We start from the raw sequence: 14,012 nt of genomic DNA on the forward strand, positions 1-14,012 counted from the left end.
CTGAAGTGTACAATTTGGGCCGATGAACGAAATTGAAATAAAAATTTGTCACAAGAGCTTGAAGGAGATTCGAATATTACAAGAAGTTTATTATTTATATAAAAGTAATTGTTTTAGCTTGATTATTGTTATCGGATGATTTTTCCAAGCTCTGTGTGTGTGTGTTACAAACCATTAAATACTGCAGGCTTTAATTGATATATAATGTTGCTATACATTACACATTTTCACATGTATACCTGTGGCAAGCCATTAGGGTCAGCAAGACCTTCTCAGCTGTGAACTCTTCAGGCCAAAAACTTTTTTTTGTTCATTAGTATGTGTTACGTTTTTATTCATATACACAGACGCTCCCCACTTTACGAACATTCACTGTACGAACTTTTGCGGATACGAACAAAACGGTCCTCAAAGTGAAATCGAAAATAAATTCTAAATGCAGCGAGCTAGTCATCGACAGTAACGAGTCTGCATGATGCGCACTGGACTCGGGCCAATGAATGTTTTTATATAATTAATTAAAAGTTTTTTATGACTTACAAAATATTGTATACAGTTAAATGAGTTTGTTGTAGTGTTTTATTGTTTATTCAATAGTATTTATCGCTCTTACATCATTAGGAGATATGCGTAGTCAATAACGAACACAGTAACAACTTACGCACAAATTCATGCTACGAACACTCGTTCGGACTGCAACTCGTTCGTAAGGTGGGTTTGTAAGCATCTATTGTAGTCTATTCTCTTCATTTCATAGCGTATCTCTCAGGTACTGTTGCGCCCTTACAAGTTTCGGACGGAGTTTCTCTCCGGTCGGATTTCGGGGGTCCCATCATGCTTTGCTGTAAATCCAGCAGAAATGAACAGCGTGGGCTCTCGGTAGATCCAAATCCACGTTGCATAAAGCTGATCAGATTGCGATTTGCTTGCTAAAAGGAGTTCAAAACTAGATGTATGCGAGTTGTGGCTATGGTGAAAGGAGACGTGTTGAATTGCTGTTCAAGATTCCTGTCTGTGATGTGGAGCTCTGTTATGCTGAGATTCTCTATAATGATGGTTTCTATAGTCGTGGCATCATATTTAAATTATCAAGAGGTGGAATGATTTAGGTAGGACACCACTGAAGACCTGGGGGGAAATGCACGGCCCCTGACTGATATCTAGTAATAGTGGTATGTCAATACAGTATAAAATGAAGAAAGGGGACGGCTGTTTTTTGAAAAAACGTGCATCTTTCATTGAGGCGACAATGACTGAACAATAACTTAGCAGTGTAGTACCTGTCGTTTTTATTTCTGAATGCTTTTGTTGCTATGTAATGAAAATGTAACAGCGCGTGTTCCCTTCACACTGCGTCCAATATATGCGACGGCTCGGAATTTAACCGCTGCGAGCAATCTGTCACGCGAGCAAAGAAACGAACGCCGGGACGGACGCAGATGTGCGACACGAATCGAAAGACACGCCTGAGAGAATAGAAAGAGGCCCGGCTCAGAGTCAGGCTGCAAGGCAAAGCCACAGGTACGGATTAATGTGCTTGTTGAGAGGCGTCGCTTGTTCGTGCACCGTTTGTTCCTCTCTTAACGGCCCGCGTAAAGCTTTCCCGCCTGCCGGATTCATGGACGTTATGAGTAACACCTTGTGCCAGAGAAATTTCAAATACTTTTCGAAGAGAATAGCTTGAACGCAACAGGTTGCTGGTTCACCGTTTAAACGTCCTCTGTCGGGTTTTTTGCCCTGCTACATCGATGTGACACACGATCGACGCTAATAACTCCGATCGGACCGCACTCGCTGCAAGGGTTCTGCCGTAGAGGAGAGGAAACGAAGCGGACCCGCCAATTTGTTCCCATATGATAGAGATCCTTTGATGATTAGCATAAAACCAGAATAATAACCAAGTCTTCTGTCGTTTGCTGACAATTCCAGGAAAATGTACTTCGTGGTGCAGAAACGCATCGGATGATAAAAAGGATGGGGGAAAAAAAAAAAGGAAGAAAAGGAGCTTTTCATAAAGCTACAGCTAATTAGCGGAGCACACGCCTCAAGTTTCAAAGCAACTGCTCTTTACTGATGGTGAGTCAGCGTTCGGAGGATTATATCTAAAAGTCTAAGATGTGTGTACATTCACGGCGCTGCTTTTTTTTTATTATTATTTTTTTAAGGATACTGATGTAGAGCTTCTTTGTAGAGTCGTTAACAATATCACAGGATGACGTTGATCGACTCATGAGCTGTTTATAGATTTCACACACACTCTAAGGCATAGTTTGAGCTGAATAGTTGAGGCTCTGGTTTACTAGAGAAGTAGGAACCACAACCGCCAAGGTGCCACACTTGGGCCCTTGAGCAAGGTCCCTAAACCTCTCCTCCCCAAGGGGCTCTGTGTCTTTATTTTTTACCTAAACAAGCTGGTATCTGGAAAGAAAGAATTTTATTGTGGAAGGAAGAATTGTGCTGTAATGTACAAGTGACGTAAAATCTTTCTTTCCTTCCTTCCTTCTGATTCTTTCTTTCTTCCTTCTTTCCTTGCTTCCTTCTGTCTTTCCCTAATTTCCCGAGTTTCCCTCTTTGTTTCTTTCGTTCCTTCCATTTTAGTTTGCTTCTTTTCTTCTTCCTCCCTTCATTGCTTCTTTTTCTTCCTTCCTTGATTCCGTTCCTCCATCCTTGCTTTCTCCCTTCCTTTTTGTTCCTTCCTTACTTCCTTCTTTCCTTCCTTCCTTTCTTGCTTACTTCCTTTCTTTCTCCCATCCTTCCTTCCTTGTTTGCTCTGTACGTGTCATAAAACGCCAATCGGTCAGCAGTTCACTGAACAGCACACCTCAGCGATATTTCAACTACAATGAACGGGCATTTGGTGCCACCCAGATGAAGTCGGGTTCCTGTCAAGGTTTCTTCCTCATTCCATTTTAGGACTTTTTTTCCTTTCCACAGTCACCACTTGCTCACTCATTTATGCGTAAACGGTATATTTCTATGTCAGGGTTTTCTGGGCTCAGGGTGCTTGCTTCCGGGCCACAAAGGACAAATTTTCGACGCCAGATTATCTCACCGGCTTTGCGAGTCCCTCAGAGTATTCTTGCCACCCTGTCCATTCTGGTTTCTTTTCCCAATCCCTGTCCCAGATTCCTGTTTACCGGTTTTGGACTTTGTTTTGTTTTTTTCCCTCTGCCCTATGTTGCTCTGTCTGCTGGCTTTTGTATTTTGGACTGTTTGAGATTCGGATTCTGCCTCTGTTCCTCATTGCCCTGTTTGCTGGCATTTGGATTTCGGACTGTTATTCTGGCTTAGGATTTTGGTTCTTCCTGGATTGCCCTGTTTTTTTTTTTTTTGTATTGGATTAGGACTGTTTTTGGACCGTGATTTTCCTCTCCTCCTTTGCTCAGTTTGCCGGCTTTGTCTAAGAACTGTGTTTTTTCCCTCCTGACTGTTCTCTTATTAAAGACTGTATTTTTAAACTCTGCTTGCGTCCTGCATTTGGGTCCTTCCCGTTTCACCGCTTCAGACATTCTATCCTATTTGTGTGAACATGCTTTGGGACAATGTTAAAAGCGCTCTACAAATAATATTAAATTGAAATCGCACTGAATCATCAACCTGCAGCCTCCAATGACGCAATGGGGCGGCCTTGTGTTAACGTATATCAGTGTAAACTAATTAAAGGATTGAATTTATCTTTAATCTTGTTTTGTTTTTTTGGAACAGAACTGTTCGGAGCGCTCGTATCAGCACGGATCGCCGCCTAAACAACTGGGGGAAGAAAGCAGCAGCTTTGGCCAACAGCAGGAAGTCTTGTTTGTTCCTCAACCAACTCCACACCTGCTGGCACTAAATGTGTTCGCCCCGCTAATCGTTCCTCCTCCCTGAGATAACGGCGAGCACACGCAGGTTTGCTTACCCGCCGGGCGAAAACGGCGGCAGAGCGAGGATCAATCTGCATGCCCAGTTTTTCATATTCATGCCAAAAATTCACAGTTTAGCAAACAAAAAGAAAAATAAGGGAGAAAACAGACACTGAAGAACCATTGCATGAATTAACATTAAATTAACATTTTGGAGAATTTGATCAACAAAACTCTCGTACATCTCGTGCATCCCTTAGCAGACATCCACTTCATTTCGGTTCGGAAAATGCGTCAACAGTTTCCGCCCAATCAGATAAGGGAATTCTGCAAGGCTGTGATTATTCACATGGCCCCAGAAGAAAGCCTCAAATTTGACAGCGCATTTAAAGGCGGAAGACAGAAACAGACATGAAGACACGACCGAACCGAGTTCGCAAGATGAAAACATGTACGTTTGCTGATACACAATGTGAGTATAGTTTGAAACCTCTGTTCCTTTCCTTTTGCATCGTTCCAGTTTCCCCACCACACATCCATTCTTAAACGAAATGTGCTGCAGCCCATCGCTCGGATGAATACAAAGTTCCAGCACTATAATTACTCTGTCAAAGGCGTATTCATCTTTATTCTTTCCTGACAGGTTGTTCAAGAAAAGGGGATTATAATCGAATAATCAGGAACAATCAGATCTTAAATAACCGAATCAGATTTTCCGATAGGTGCGTACCATTATGCCAATTACACGCCATTCATCAAAACAAATCCCAAAATAACTTCCTGGGAATTGATCAGAGAATGTGTCTGATGAGGTGCAACAAGGGTTCATTCTTTTATTTGTACTGTATTTTTTTTTTCCCCCAATAATGAAAAACTTTTATTATAGTAATGTTTGTCTGTGATTGTTTATTGAACCTGTATAGAAAAATATCTGTGGTGTAACTAGAGATAAAAATGTCTGGGAGGTGCAGTGAGAGAAAAACACGAGTTCAGGGTGATACCCTGGTGGTACAAATCCGAACCATCAGCATGCGATTGTGTGGCTTTCCTTTCGAATAAACCAGGCTTCTCGGGTTTTTATCATCGCTTTCACGTGAACGAATTGAAATGCCATTGATAAGTGTACGGCGAGAACAGGGCCAGAGAGGGCATCTGATCATTTAAAGTGCTTTCGTATTTACAGTCTGGCTTTTAAATACCATCAGAATCGAGTCGAAAGCTAAAGAACTTCAGTGTCTGATCTGGAGTTGCACTAAATCTTGTTTGGTGGCAGTCAGACCTCAAGAGTGGAGCTATTAGAGCTCGAGCAGAAGCCTGATAAATGGGATAAGCGTGTGCTGACAGCCTGCGTTTCCTCCCTCCAGTGGATGGCTGGAAATCCGTGGTGCTGCATGTTAAGCGACTCGGGAACAATAACGCAGGCGAAGATCCTAGCAAAGCAAATGAGCTTGAAATTGATTGAAAATGAGTGACTTGGATTCCATAATAGACTGTTTATAAAAATGAAATCTTATTCCTTTCTTCAGTACACTTCTCGAAATGCTTGCGCTCGAACTGAATAGATGTGTCTGTAAATGGGATTAATGCTTAGATATTTGCCTGATAATATAACGGGAAATGTTGAGATCAATACGGTTGTTTTAAGATCATTGGCTCATTACAAAATGTTATTGCCAATTTTTTTTCAGGATCTGAAAGATCCTGAAAACAAGAAAGCTTGCACATATAGGGTTAGAGTAGAAGATCTTGAGGGGGGCTGCCACAGAGCTCTGACCTCAACCCTATATGAATGTGAGCGCTGACTGCACCCCAGGCCTCCTCACCTTCTAAACATCAGTACCTGACTTTACCAACACCCTTGTAGCTGAATGAGCACAAATCTCCGCAAAATCTAGTGGACTGTCTTCCCTGAAGAGTGGTCAGTGTGTCAGTGTGTGTTGGGAAATATATAAAGGAGCTGCTACTTGATTTGTTAGTTAGTCCCAGCGCCATATCAACTGCCTCATTGTTTTTTACTGCTGGATCTGAAAAAAGCAGTGATCATCTCTGTCAGTACCGGGACCTTTGCATGTGAGACCAGGGTCAGAGCTAGCGGCAATTGTTTAGGGCCTCGGGCTTGGACGGTTCCCCGTAACCGCTACAAACCTATACACTATTTCACCAAAGATGGGCAGCGTAAAACTAGGCGTCCCCACCCTCTGAATGCATGTCACTTTTCTATGTATTGACCTTTTGAGCGAAAAGTAATAATAAACATTGTTTGCAGCCGTTTTTTTCGAGTTCAAAACATGAGCGCCATGGCACGTTCTTTAAATTCGTTTATGTATGACGGTTTGAATCGGAGCTTTTGATTTATTCGGACAGGAAGGTGAACAGCGGGGCCTCCAAAAGTCTAGAATCGGGTCCTAGATCGGTGGGGACGGTATCTCCTCTGAGTTCCAACTAAGTATCTTAAAATCTCTGAATTCTGAAGACATTTCCGCTCGTTTCCAGAACTTCGCTAACCTTCTTATGATGAATTTGTATTCGGCACTGATTGTGCACCGAAGCCCGGTGTTCGTCTGATTAAATAACCTCTCGTGCGCACACTAATCAGTCTTAATCAGAACTTCATCAGAACTTCATCCAGGATCATTTGCATCGCCTAATACAAGCAGATATAATCCTAATCAGTGAAAGACTCTGATATGTGAAGGGTGAACGCCCGAGCCTGTTTATGCCGGCGAGCGTATTTAATAAGAGGAGCAAAGCCTGAGCGTCCGTCTTTCTCGTCCCATACCCGTCAGACAGTATCCTCTCACACATCTCACTGAAGGACTTGTTGATGCGTGGAAATCTCACCGCACTTGTCATTGTTCCTTCTTGTGTACGTATTGTTTAATTAGGAACTCATGAGTGGAAAAACATGCTTTTTGTTGCACAGATCTGTTGCTTTGCTCTGCACCGGAGTCATCTCATTCTCCACCCGCTGCACAAAGTGCGAAAAACGCACCGGAACGGACTGCATAAGTGACACAAAACACAAAAAAATGATTGAATGATTGAAAACAAGACAGAACAGCCTTGATACAGAAGGTTTTTCAGGCGGTTATCGGCAGGACCGGGAGACGAGGATACAGAGAGAGAGAAATGGCCACAAATCAGCGAGGGGATGACAAGCAGGCAGGCGACGACAGTTTACAAATCAATTCCGCATGACAGTTTTCACCTCTATAGCATGCTCGGTGTCATCTACCTTATTGAACATAATAGACTGTGTGTGTGTGTGTGTGTGTGTGTGTGTGTGTGTGTGTGTGTGTGTGTGTGCGCGCACCACTGGAACAGCTTCAGCGCTCTTTTACCATGAGTCTACACATTTCTTTCAAATGATATTTCTTCACATGATGTTTTGATGTCTTATGAAAATGGAGAACACTTTTCACTCCAACGTTCCTCCATTCCACTCTGGGTCTTTTAGTCACTGAAGAACTCCGACATCATCACACTATCTGCGGTGTCTTTCCTCGACTATAGAAAAAAATAAAATAAATGGGAGCTCTTTAGTCAACTAAAAGCAACCCTCTCAATCTTTTTGCACATTCTTGGTTTTCCTTTCTCTCTGAAACAAACCCCTTTTGATGGGGTCATTGTGGCGCGGCACAATTAGCCCTGTTCTAATAAGCTAGACTCATTAGTCTCTAACGTAGCGGCGTTTTATGGCCCTCCGAATCGCGTTTGAGACGGCTCTGACGCGTGGCCGTATTTCAGTTCCAATTACGGCTAATTCGACATTCCCTCTCGTGCGTTCATTACGCTCTTTTAATAATAATCCCATTAACAGCTTTTGTGACTTTGGAGCCGGGAATGCTGGGACGTGAAACCCGTTTAACATGTTTATTCACACTTATTTATGAATATAGAATAAGATGGAAAACACATTTTTTGAAGCAGTCCATAAATTTACCCGTTTAATTAAATTGTCTAAATACCGTCATTATGATGCAAGTTTTCCTCAGAAGCACTGACTTACATTTTAATCTTTTTTGTACAAGCATATGTATGCAATTTTTCCCAACAGTCTATTCTCTTCGTTTCATAGCGTTTCTCTCGGTTGTGCTGCTGCAAGGAGCAATGCCACGGAGCGTAATTATACATTTCTATCCAATCAGATATCAGCAAATCTGTAACAATCTGCACAAGCTCAAACATATTTGTGTAGATTTAATAGCTGCTTTTTGCTTGTTTTTTTCTAGCAGAAGGAATTGAGGAATTTAGCGCAGATAAAATCTGCGGCCTTTCCAAGAAAAGTGGAACATCTTGAGGAAAGTTACGTTTGAAACAGTTTTTAAGCTTTTTTCACAAACGATAACAAGTTTTTGCGTTTTCTTTCCTGTAGAATTTGCACAAAAGCACCCAATTTGCCTGAATTTGAAATCCCCAGGAAAACCGTGATGCATGAAAAAGATGTGATCTGATGAATTGAATATCGATGCTTCTGCTGGGGATGATGTATGCGGGAGGTGCAGTTGTGGCTCCAGTGAAAGGAGACGTGCTAAATCGTGTTTATTGGGTTTCTCCCTTTAGTAATGATGTTCATTCTCGCTGTATGAGATCCTGAGTGTGATGCAGCGCTCTGTTCTACTGCTCTTCTCTATAATACTGATTGTTTTAATAGACGTGGCGTCATAATGATTGTATTAAGAGTTGGATTTGTAAGGGAAGGACATCTCTACAGGCCTGGGTGTAAAATGCATGGCCTGTCACAGATGAAACATCTATCATGTTCTAAAATCAAGGAGAGGCTCTGGAAACAGTACATTCGGGATGGGCAGGGAGCTCTGAGTGTTTCTACATGGAGTATGAAGCACTTCAGAAAGACATTAAAGCAGCCGTTGGCATAAAATTATAAATATGGATCCTTTTTGTATGAAAAAAGTAATGTCAAGTGTCAAGGGTATAAATATATATATATATATAACTACACATGAAGTGTTTTTAGGTTCCAGCAATACGCCTGTTGAAGTGGTTTCCTTAAAAGTGTAGCGATGAAGTCGTCTCAGATTCTCCTTATTAAAGACTATGAAAAGGCACTGAATCGAGTAGAAACACTTGGGAAAACTTTACTGCGGTTATTATGGACATACAGGACGTTGGATGGAGAAATATTTGTAAGAACGTTCATGACGTTATAGTGATGGTGGCCATACATTATATGAGTGGATGTTTTTAAAGAAGCCATTCCACATTGAGTCCCATTTTGCTGTAAATAACCTTCATTCTTCTGGGAAGATGTGCTGGATTTTGCAGTGTGGACATTGTTGCTCATTCATTCAAAAAGGGTGTGGTAGTAAAGGAAGGTACTCATGTAGGTGAGGGGTAAGGAGGCCTGGGGTACAGCAGGTTAGCATTCACATTCTTCCAAAAGGTGTTTAATAGGGTTGGCGTGCTATAGCAGGAGATCTTCTACCCCAACCCATAAATTCTTGGAGCTGGCTTGGTGCACAGGGGACATTATTAGTCTGATAGATCAAGTCACAGGAAGATGTCCTGCTACAGCATCCAAGACTGTTCAGATAAGAACCACATATGGCTGGAAAAGTCTGGTTTCCCCAATACTTTTGTTCCACATAGTGGTTGTTTAGGATGTATTTTTGATTCGAAAGCTGTCTTTTAGAAGATTCCATATTAGGAGATTGCAGCTCACCTCAGGTCAAGTGACACCGTCGGATATGATCAAATCACGGTCCAAATCCTATAAAAGGTCGTGTAATGGAGCGCATTCTTCATGCCTGATTATATCACGAAAATCGTCTGATGAGACTTAACGCATGTGAGATATCCGAATCTAATATGGTAATATGTAGCGAAAACTTTATAGGAATGAATCAATGTCTGAAAAGCTCTAGACGTATCCGCATATCATTATCTGGGTTTTTATACGTGGCTGATTAACCGATTCGCTGTGAAAATTTGCAGTAAGAGGGGGCCTAGTTCAAACAGACGAGATCCCGAAATAAATGATGATGCAAGTTTTGCTGCGCTTTGCATGAGGGAACATTTCCAGTCCAAATGCAGAAGGGGAAAAAAAAATTATAATAATAAAAAAAATAAAAAATTTATTCTTATCCATTGTAGACATGAGGATTTTACTCAGGATTTTAGGTATTTATTTATTTATTTAAAGAATTAAATAGATAATTGAACAAAACAAAAAAATATATATATTTTTTTTCCCTTGACTTTTTTTTTTATTTTTAAAGTGGGAAAGAAAAAGACAGATTTAAGCTTCGCCCAGCTGCCAGCTTGAAACCGCATTTTCCCCAGTGAGCCTTGTTTTTGTAACGAATCTGTTCACCTGGAGCCGAGTGCCACGGAGGACACTGAGATTTGTCTCCATTAGAGGTCAAGCACCCATAAAATCCCAGGTAACGCTCTGTAATAGAATCATGATTAGGTTTTTTTTTTCTTCTAAATGCAGCGGCAACGTCTCAAAGCAGCTTAGTGCTACACGGGGGCTGTGGAAGCTTTGTTTTTTATTAAATAAAGGTGTGGTTTTTTTCTATGTCCACAAACGCTTTGCTATTTAAGTTATTCTCGTCGGGCTTATTGAGAATTGAGTTATGCATGTGAAGTGGTGGAGAGGGGATTTCACACCAGATTTACTCGCATTTGTATTCAGAGCTCAGATGTAACTACAGGCTTACTGACTGACGCGTGTCTGGGTTATTCATGACTCTGTCCTTGAAAATTCCCTATGTGAGCGGAACCGTATGAGACTGGAAAAGGCAGGTGTCCCAATAATTTTGGCATCATGTATAAATATATGTATAAATATATATATTTATATAAATGAGTATATAAATATGATTTTTATGATTATATATATATATATATATATATATATATATATATATATATATATATATATATATATATATATATATATATATAAAATCATTAAAAAATCATTAATTTCTATTCAATGGGGAGAGCATTTAGATGTTCATGAGAACAGTATTAGAAGACTTGACTTTTTTTTTTAAATGTTTCCCTTGACTTAACCTAGAAGACCCAAACCAAACAAAGCCAGCTCCATGAAGATATGCTTTGCATGGGTTTGACCGGAAGATCTCCTGCTATCAAAAACCTACTGAACACCTTTGGGATGAACGTGGACGCTGACTGCACCCCCCCGGGCCTTCTCATCACCTACATCACTTTACTCACAGCCTCACTCTGAATGAATCTCCACAAAATTTAGTGGAACATCTTCCCAGAAGAGTGTAGCTTTTTATAACGGCAAATGGAAACTCAATGTGGGATGGTATTGTTAAAACGTACATTTACATTTACGCCATTTGGCAGATGCCCTCATCCAGAGCGACCTACATCTGAGCAGGGGAGGGTTAAGAGCCCTTGCTCAAGGGCCCAACAGTGGCAGCTTGATGGCGTTGTGATTTAAACTTTAGACCTTCCAATCTAAAGTCCAATGCCTTAACCACTGAGCTCCATCTCCATAATAATCTTATACCGCGGTATCTACAAACATTTATATGGTATCCACAAACAAATACATTTAACCCAACAGGACTTCACGTCCAATTCCTGCAATAATTCATATTGGTTTTCCGCTTGAGTTCCTCTAAACGATAATCCCAGTTATAAGCCCAAACATTTCTCATCAGGTTGAGAACAATAGGATCTGAGACAGCCAAAATGTGATCGGAGCTCTGAAACATGATTACAGCTTAGGAGGCGGAGGAAAGTGGCTCCTCCGCAACCCTCCAGTTATACAGTATCAACTCATCCCTTTCTCGTTCTCAGCAATCTCTTCACTCGAAAAAACCTAAAGAAGGAACGTACGAGCATGCGTCCGTCCACGATTAATTGAATTTACCATTCATGAAGTGACTTTATAGTCAATATATTATCTGGGAAAAAAAAAAACAATTGTGCACACAATGACAAAACGTCAACCTTCCAGTTTATTTACGGGCGTGTGCGCCGTTCGTCTTCTGCCGCTCATGAGTTTTTATCTTCGGTGGAGTTGATTGAATTGTGTTTACAGGTGTAAAGTCGGGGTTTATTGTTCGGAGTGTTTATGCGAAAGAGCCCCATTTTTTTTTCCACCGACTCATTACGAGTCTTTACCCTTCAATTGACTTTTACAGTCCGACGCTTTTTCTCGTCTTTCACCCTGTACAGGCGTTTCCATTTTTCTCCAAGGACAAACCCATCTTTCATCTTCTATTTTGTTTAATGTGCTCACCGAGCTCATTGAAATGACAAGGAAGATTTATGGGATTTGAAGTCTGAGTGCTCACTCCATTTATTTATTTTTTTTCCAATTCTCTGGCAAGATGACAAAAAATCATTTACACACAGGGAATTGAAATTTGTTAAGAACAGCGTAGATAAACATTCCTAGATATTACTCAAAATGACTCTTCAACTTCCGTGAATTTTGGCTGAACGTATCTCTTTCTTATAAGACCACACGCCGGTGGGCTGTGCATTACACCCCCAGGCCTTCAGTGCACCTCTTAATATCATCATTATGATGCCACGTCTAGAAACTATCAATATTATAGAGAAATGCGGAAGAACGGAGCGCTGCATCACAGACAGGAATCTCATACAGTGAGAATAAATGAAATCACTAAAGCAAGTCTTTAGAAGTGTATCTGTGACCAAATCTATTTCTTCTCCTTTGTTGATTTTGCAGATTGTGCAGTTTGCTACAGATGCTGGTTGCGAGCTCTGACCAGTGCGCACTCTGACCATTCAATCAAAGGACGAGAAAATTCTGACGTTATTGGATGCCTTCTAGATGGCCCGGTGTTGCCAACTCGAAATCTGATTGGTTAAAGCAACAGATTCATTCTCAAGGATTTTTTACGCTACCAGTGGCCCGCAATGCTGCTTTTCTTAAGCAACCCCAGCAACATTAAAGGTGTGTGAAATCTGATTGGAAACGAGCTTGAGTGCATACAGACACTCCTAACAGCAGCGCACCTGACAGAAAAGCTATGAATTTCAGAGAATAAGTGTTTCTGATAGAGTTTAGCCTTTTACCGATTACTTTCTTATATTTTTTCTCTACACTATACCAAGATTTTTTTTAATTAATCCATCTCTGAGCTTGATTTCCCTGAAGTCCCTTCAAATCTTTGTGATTTTCTGCACTGGTTCCCAGGACCGTTTGGATATTTTAGTCGACCCCTTTGGGGGCTTCGTTGGCTGTTTGACAGTTTCTAACAGGCCGTCATTCAGTTAGATTGTCAGAACTCATTTAGTGTTTTCTTCCTGCTGCAGTGTTGCTCTGAGACGTCATTAGTCCATTCTTCAATCTGGGAGGGTTTTTCCTTCCTCAATGTCTCAGGAGATCACTTATTACTTCGAACTCTATTTTAACCCTCGCTCTGAAGAGCTCAACTACAGTATGTGCTTCCGACCCTGATGCTTCACTTCAATTCCTAACAGAGACGTGTGACCCAGTATCAGATCTCTGGACCCTGAGAGGCTCGGTGTGTTCCTCACTGTTAAAGAGATCAAAGGTGAGGAGCAGCTTTCAGTTAGAAACCATGTTACACACAATTTAATGTGCTCAGGGATCCAAGGTGTGTCAGGTGGAAGTTTTTTTTGTAGACTGGTATAGAAGTAACATTTACACCTGCTATACAGAGCAAAATATCTCTATTACTACTATTATACTATTATTTCCAGAAGTTTGGGGACATCCGGCTTTTCCTGCTGTACATGGTTCTTCCCCAAACCGCAACATCTGAAATTTTCCCTTCATGTAAACTAGGACTCAACCCTTTTTCCAGCATGACAGTGCACAAAACCAGCTCCATTACGTTATGCTTTACATGGTTTAGTGGGACATCTTCCCAGGAGAGTGGAGGGAATTAAAGCAAATAGAAAGCTAAAGGCAAAATGGGATGTCAAAAATCACATTTTCAGAGTGTTCCTCAGCACTGTCAGAGGAGCAACACTTTGGAGGATGTAAATGAATAGAATAAGGCTGTTCCAATGATTATGTACTAATGAATAGGAGTAGTAGAAGGTGGAGGAGTAATAGAGGTAGCAGTAGTAGTTTTATTAGTAGTTATTGTTTTAGGGAAAGGAGGAAGAGGCAGGTACTGATGGAGGAGAGGAGACCTGGGGTGCAGTCACCTTCACATTCAT

At 41.1% G+C, this 14,012-nt stretch overlaps 1 protein-coding gene across 18 annotated transcripts in view; it reads left to right on the forward strand.

The window, feature by feature from the left end:
- LOC124378499 (serine/arginine repetitive matrix protein 2-like) overlaps window positions 1-14,012 on the forward strand; it is a 50,724-nt gene that overhangs the window by 10,753 nt on the left and 25,959 nt on the right. For 14 of the 18 annotated variants that reach the window (XM_046838186.1, XM_046838173.1, XM_046838177.1 and 11 more), the window contains exons 5-6: window positions 1,930-2,076; window positions 3,706-4,314. The exons of 1 other annotated variant lie outside the window; for it this stretch is intronic. The gene's annotated coding sequence lies outside the window, so the exon portion shown is untranslated. Of the gene's footprint in view, window positions 1-1,929; window positions 2,077-3,705; window positions 4,315-12,546; window positions 13,041-14,012 lie in introns of those variants that run through there. 3 more of the 18 variants (XM_046838191.1, XM_046838178.1, XM_046838176.1) reach the window with 3 other exon arrangements.

The sequence above is a fragment of the Silurus meridionalis genome, chromosome 24, assembly GCF_014805685.1.
Source record: "Silurus meridionalis isolate SWU-2019-XX chromosome 24, ASM1480568v1, whole genome shotgun sequence".
In the NCBI taxonomy this organism is placed as follows: domain Eukaryota; kingdom Metazoa; phylum Chordata; class Actinopteri; order Siluriformes; family Siluridae; genus Silurus; species Silurus meridionalis.